At 41.4% G+C, this 7,064-nt stretch overlaps 1 non-coding gene across 1 annotated transcript; it reads left to right on the plus strand.

Annotated features, from left to right (window-relative positions):
- The first annotated feature begins 889 nt into the window (after positions 1-889).
- On the plus strand, positions 890-1,055 carry LOC130034879 (U1 spliceosomal RNA). Its single transcript, XR_008794193.1, has one exon. It is a non-coding gene; the product is annotated as a U1 spliceosomal RNA (small nuclear RNA).
- The last annotated feature ends 6,009 nt before the right edge of the window (positions 1,056-7,064 follow it).

Raw genomic sequence — 7,064 nt, forward strand, 5'->3', positions numbered from 1 at the left:
GCACTTTGCAAATATGAGACTGGGTTTGATGCCTGCAGGAACCTCCTTCTCGGTGCTGAAGTCTGTTCTCGTGGCACCTCTCTTGGGCATCATGGGGCAGAGCAGCCAGACCATGGTCTCTGTGTTCTAATATTGTATGTTCTAATAGTGTGTGTTCTAATATCACCACTAAAGTGTAAGGGCAGCAGCCCCATGTGTGGGAAGTCCCATGATGGACTTCAACAAAACAGAGGGAAGAGGAATTAAACAACTTTTTATTTAGTTTAGATTTGGTTTTTATTGTTTTTGAGGGGGAATACCTACTGTGGTGAAGGATTTCTTGAGAATTGCTCAGGAATCATTCCTGGCCTGACTCGGGAGCCATATGTACCTGACCCACTGATTTATCTCTCTGGTCCTGAATAAAAACTCCCCTCCCTCAACCCCACTTTCCAATTGACATGTAGATACAGATCTTGAAAGACCAAATTCAGTACTGGGCTGGAGCTATAATACAGTGCAGAGGGCACTTCTTGCCTGTGGCCAATCTCAGTTTAATCCCTGGTACCCCATGTGGGCCCTCAACACTGACCAGAGTAAGTCCTGAGTGAATAAAGTTAAGGGTAAGCACTGAACACTGTAGGGTGTGGTTAAAAATGCTAAATAAAGAAATAAATAAATTTGTGGGTTTTTCATTTTATTTTTATCAAGTTGTTTACAATAATTCATTACATATTCAAACACCAATCCCACCATCATTGCACCTTCCCACTACCATATTTCAAATGTTTCCACCCCAAATCCCAAATCGTGTCCCCCAAAGCAGAACCGAAACAATTAATTTTGTATGGCTGGTTATGAATAATCCACTAGAAATGATCCAGTAAAGTTTCCTTAGAGGAAAAGTTCAATACTTTACCTGGCAGAGGAGATACCATGATCAAGAAGGCGTTTTTCCCAAGGGGAAGCTTATCTATTGTGCTGACCTTATGTGCTGAGCCCAGTGATTTCCCAAATGTGGGAAATGCAAATGCATAATTTGTGGTAGTGAGGAACTGCATTCACACTCTTTCCTGTAAAAAAAAAAAAAGAAAAGGAAAGAAAAGAAAAATAAATTCAATAATTTGATAAAAAAAATACTTAAGAAAAGGCTAATTGAATGGAAGAGCAGGTCATACTTTTGATTTGTAAGCAGAGCAAATCTGCACACACCAGAAACTCCAAGCAGGATGCTTTCTGTATTTTGGTTGATTATCTGTCCAAGGGCACTGATGCTAATGGAAGTTCACTGCTTTCTGGGTAAATAGAAGACAATCAACCAAGTTCTACAGAGGTATATTTTCCCTTCAAATATCAAAAATCTTTCTATAATTTAGTATGAGGCAGCACAGTGGCCTGGCGACTCTCAGTCCTAGTGAATACACAGGAGGAAGTTTGCTGGCCAAATCATAGGGAAATTACAAGGAGAATTCCTGCATTAGTTCAGAGTCTTCAAGGTCATCTTGAAGCCCTTTTCTCTTGAAGGTTCCATATATCATGACAGTTTTATCATCATGATATTGTGATAGTTTTATCATAATTTTACCCCTCATCTTTACATATCCACTGCTAGAGAACTAGAATGAGTTTTGAGCAGCAGTGGTATGTAATGGGAGAGGAAAAAAAAAGTCCCATTTAACTGGAATTATTTAGAAAATTTTCAGGAGTAAATTAGAAAATCATTATATACTTAGAAAGTAATGCAAAACAATTCAGTTTTTAGCTGTACTGGATACATTGAAATGTTCAAAAGTTGGCTTGACATACACTACACAGAAAAAAGAAGGCCAGGGATGAAGCCAAATGCCCACATAGATTTGCTGCTTCCAATGGCTTTTCAATATTCCATGGGATTCCCAAGATGCCCTTCCCAGAAGCTTTGTCTTTCTACATGGACACCAGTTGCTAGATGCTCATCCTAGAGAGAACTGAGCTCAGAATAACATACCCTCATCCCCAACCACTCTACTTAAGCTTTACTTCTAAATAAAATAAAATGGTTTGTCCTCTTAAAAATATTTTCTAGTATCGGGGCTGGAGCGATAGCACAATGGGTTGGGCATTTGCCTAGCACGCGGTCCACAAGAGTTCATTTTCCAGCATCCCATATGGTCTTCTGAGCACTGCCAGGAGTAATTCTTGAGTGCATGAGCCAGGAGTAACCTCTGTGCATCGCTGGGTGTGACCCTAAAAGAAAAAAATAATTTTCTAGTATCAATATAGACCAAAAAAAATAAGTGCAGTATCGAGGCTTAGGGCTGAAGAGGCTGTGTCATATTTCTTAATGATACAGTTTCTCCAAACTAGTTATTCTGCTAATTCTAGATAGAGCAAACCATGTGGTCTATATTAGACTAGGTCAGGGATGCTACAGCCCTGGGTAGAAGGTTAATACCAACTGGAACCTCACAGTTAATGTTGCAAGAAAGGAAACAGGAATAATGCATGGCTAGCCTTCCAAAGATATGTATGGATATCCATTCTGCCTCTTGTAGAAATATTAGCTTTCCTTGGTCTCTGTCTTTATCTCAGTTAGTCTCTCTCTCTCTCTCTCTCTCTCTCTCTCTCTCTCTCTCTCTCTCTCTCCCAGTGCCATAAATCTTGGCTTCATTGTACATGGAATATTTCTGATCTAATTCTAGGAGCCCCTACATGGATATAAACACCAGATGGATATTACAAGAAAATTGGATTGCTCTGCAGTGAGTGAGATAGGAAAAGGCCTTTTCCCAACCAAGCAGTAGACCAAATTGTAACAGTAAGTTGTGTAAGAAATAAAATGGTTCACAGATCAGAGGTGACGCTGCCTTTTGTAAAGTGTGAAATCAATCCTTCTGTTTGGGCAGAATGAGGTTTTAAAAAATGCAACATGAATAGTTTGCTATATTTTGAGTCACAAATATCTAAGTCAACAGCTATCAATCTAGCGATAAAAACTTGTTTTAAAGACTACTTTATATTCTTATTTATTTACTTTGTGCTTAAGCAAACTTGTTTTATTTAAAGAAAATTATTTAGGAAAGTGTGAGGGGAGGGAAAGAAATGTGTGTTATGAGGGAACATATTCTTTTCCGAAAAAAGAAAAAAAAAAAGCAACAGTACACATCTCAGGTGGAGATGTGGGTCAATGTCCAAGGTGGACAAAGGCTACTTTTCAAATATGTTTTCATGCATGGTCCAGAGAAAGTATGGTTTATCTCTGCAGATAAACTTACCCAAGTCTATAGGATTAATGCTAAATAGGTCACTCCCTAATTTCCACCATGATGGATGAAAACATTCTGCATCCTTATTCCATGATATTGCTTCTCTATTATATATTATCCTTTGACATAACCATCCACTCCTCCTCCATCTTCCTTAATTGTTTCAGCATTTTGTTTCCTCTGCCCTCTCCGCTTGCATCCTCAGTGCTCTGGTCAAGTTTATGTTCGCCATGGCATACGTACCATCTTGTGCTGAAGCCCTATAAATATTTTAGAATACCTCTGTACATGTACAAACTTTGTCCTTTCACCAGAGAAAGCAGAATGGCACACTACCAAGATTGCCAATAATTGTTAGTATGGCATGTATGGAATTTCATACATTCACGCATTTCATACATTCATACATTAATACATTGTCTTACATTCATACATTCACACTATCAAGATTGTCAACGTTTGTTAGTATGAAATGTATGGCAAGGGCAGATTTTACCACCCATCAGTTTTTTTTTTAAGTATGTTGCCACACCTGCAGAGGGCCTTCTCATTTTATACTCTGTGATTACTCCTGGCAGGTCTCATGGGATCATATGGCATACTCTGAACTGAACCCACATCCGCCACATATAAGGCAAGTGCCCTACCCATTGTACTATCACTCAGGCCCTACCATCCCATCACTTTTGATCTCTAGAATCCAGCATCTAGTAAGCCTATAATAGATAACTGTGAGTTTCAAAAGGAAGGTAGGGTGGTATGCATGGGTATGCTAGCGTTCAGTGGCTGAGAGTCCCCCCCGAGCTGGTCCATGGCGATGGAAGGATGAAAGACCACGGGAATGGAGGAACAAGGCCCCAGGCTTATTGGTGGACAGTTTATTTTTCTCTCTTCCCCAGCGTAGTCCTATCTCTCCCCTTATAGCACAATCATAGTCATAGTTTTGGTCGTAGTCCTAGTCATCATAGTTCCATTATCCTGGTGCTCATAGTCTTCCTCTTCCTCCTTGTCATCCTCGTAGACCTCAAAGTCCTCTACCTCTCTTAGCAGAGTTTGTTCCATGACAATGTTCTTAAATTATTATACTTATGGTGCTTAGCATGTCTCCTTTAGATGCCAGGGTAGCATACAGCTTGCCCAGGGTCCATCCAGTCCCTTCCTCGGGACCCTGCTTTTGGAGTGCTAGGAACTAAGGGCAACTGAGGCTTAAGTTAAGTAAATATGGATGGATGCCATAGAGTAAATATTATTTGGAGTCAATTAACTTCCATATTGCCAAAAGCATAGCATGAACTGCCTTTCTGTGCCTACACAAAAAGGACATTGCTAAACCATGCAAGTGACATAAAAAGAAAAGCAATATAGGATTATTAGTGCTTGATAGAATTGGGTGTGCCGCAGGGGCACTGTTGTGAGAATAACTCAATAAACGTAAGCTCTCTTCTGGAGGAGCAAGGACAACCCAATGTTATCCAACAGACAACTGTAGAAAAAAATTATAACTTTTTCTAATGTAATAAAGCTGAGAAGAAAAAATATTTTTTCCGGGAGAATGTATGCAAGGACAAAAAAGCTAATGTCCATGCAAAATGTCTGCTAATCTCTTAGTCTCCTCCACAGGCTGGATCATCTAGAGGGGGCTTGTCCTTGTACCCATTTCTGGGCTTTCAAAGGCCTCTGTCCCTTGAAAGACAAATACCTGGTAATTCACCTCAGGGACAGAGGGTAATGTTTTACTTGGGCCAAGCCAACCTGTATCCAGGTTTATTAAAGCTACTTTGCATAAACAACCATGGTATTTTAGGTAGGACACGGGCAGACAATAACTTTCAAACTCCCTTCAATGGAATACCCAGATAGAAAGTCAGTCGATAGCCTCAAAGATTTCTTCATTTGTTGCTCTAAACCGGGGAAGTTTAGTGTGAGCGTTGATGCTTCCCTTTGAGCAAGTTGTTTAACAACTTTTCACAAGCTGACCCTGACTTTCACAAAGTGAAAGGAAAATGGCAGAATGATGCAACTGAACATGCAGTCTTTGAAAGAAATCATCGTTTTTCTTGGGGCTGCCCTCCCAGTGGGAACACTGCAAAGTCCAAATTGTCTGACATTCTGGAAACTACTTGGGGGGACGCCAGGCACAATAGGTGTCTTTGAGGATCAGGGAACCGAGTCTATGCTGACGACCAAGAGGAAAACAATATGCATTTTCAATCATCTTCAATCACTGGGTATGATCAGGATTCTCCAGAGGCTTTACGTAACGGTATGTAGGGCAACGATGAGGACGCTCCCTGTCCAACCAAGGGGATCACTAAGGCCCTGTGATGAATAATGGATCTGGAAAGAAGGTTGGAATAAGGTGAACGTAGTTATTTCCAAGTCAACATCATCTACGGACCTTCAAATGTACAACTAAAGTTTCTCTCAGGCTCCACAAAATGCTTTGCTAACTAACACATCTTTCCATCTTATAGTCAGAGGTGAGTGCTGAAACCATCACCACCCCAGCACCTTGGTAAATGCCGAGTTTGCACTGGAGAGCACTGAAAACAGAAAAAGAGGCACTTCTTAGAGAAGGTGCTCAAGCTGGGTTCTGGACCAGCTCACTGAAGGTCAATTTACTAAACTTAACTTCAGGAATGACCAACTTCCTGATCCCTTGAGGGTTTTGTTTATGTGCTTTAGTTTAGCTCCTTGCCCTTCCTCTGAACTTACCTGGGCCCTCAACCAACAAGAGACTGGGCAAACGTCTGAGACTGAGAGAGAACAAAGCATAGGGTAAGATGGTGGCAGATTTTTAAACATCTTCCATAGTTTGCAAATTAGAGGCTTTGTCAACTGTTATTTCAGGACTTCGTGCCAGGCTGTTTTCACTCAGGACACCCAACAAGGCGGCGGGTGAGAGCCCTCCCTGCCACAAGGGACCCAGCCCCTGACAACTGACCTCCACTACCCAACCACCACCACGCTCCATGCCGCCCCAGACACACTTGGGCCAAGCCTCACACATGAGTGAACATGTTTGTGGACACATTATAAGACACTCCCTACCCATTTTCCATAATTACCACACCATATTTGATAGGGTTCAGACAGCAGGCAACAAATCATAGAGGGAAATATATACATATACATATACATATACATATACATATACATAGGAAAGCCTGGCTACTGAGAGTATCCTGCCTGCACGGCAGAGCTTTCTCCATGACATATTTTATGTGCCCAAAACAGTAACAATAACAGGTCTTTTTCCCCTGACCCTGAAAGAGCCTCCAATCATTGGGAAAGACAAGTAAGGAGAGGCTGCTAAAATCTCAGGGCTGGCAGGATGGGAGACGCATGCTGAAAGTAGACTATAGACTGAACACGATGGCCACACAATACCTCTATTGCAAACTACAACACCCTAAAGGAAAGAGTGAGCAAAAGGGAATGCCCTGCCACAGAGGCAGGGTGAGGGGAGGGGAGGGGGTGGGAAGGCTACTGGGATCATTGGTGGTAAAGAATGGGAACTGGTGGTGGGATGGGTACTCGATCATTGTATAACTGAAACCCAAGCACAAAAATTTGTGAGTCTACAATTGTACCTCATGGTGTTTCACTAATAAAAATTAAAAATAAATAAAATAATAAATAATACCATTCTACAAAGAAGTGATCATTGATGTCAAGAGAGGGGTGCGGTGTTTTAATAACACCAAACATCAGCCAAGTGGCACAAATGCTGGCCGACTTTGGCCCTGAGTGTGGAAAGGTAGGACTACAGCTGAATCTTACGAAGGCAATGTTTATGAGAAACAGCCTCGTTCCTGACGCCCCATTCACTCTCAACAG

Source organism: Sorex fumeus, unplaced genomic scaffold (assembly GCF_029834395.1).
Source record: "Sorex fumeus unplaced genomic scaffold, SorFum_2.1 ptg000061l, whole genome shotgun sequence".
Taxonomy (NCBI): domain Eukaryota; kingdom Metazoa; phylum Chordata; class Mammalia; order Eulipotyphla; family Soricidae; genus Sorex; species Sorex fumeus.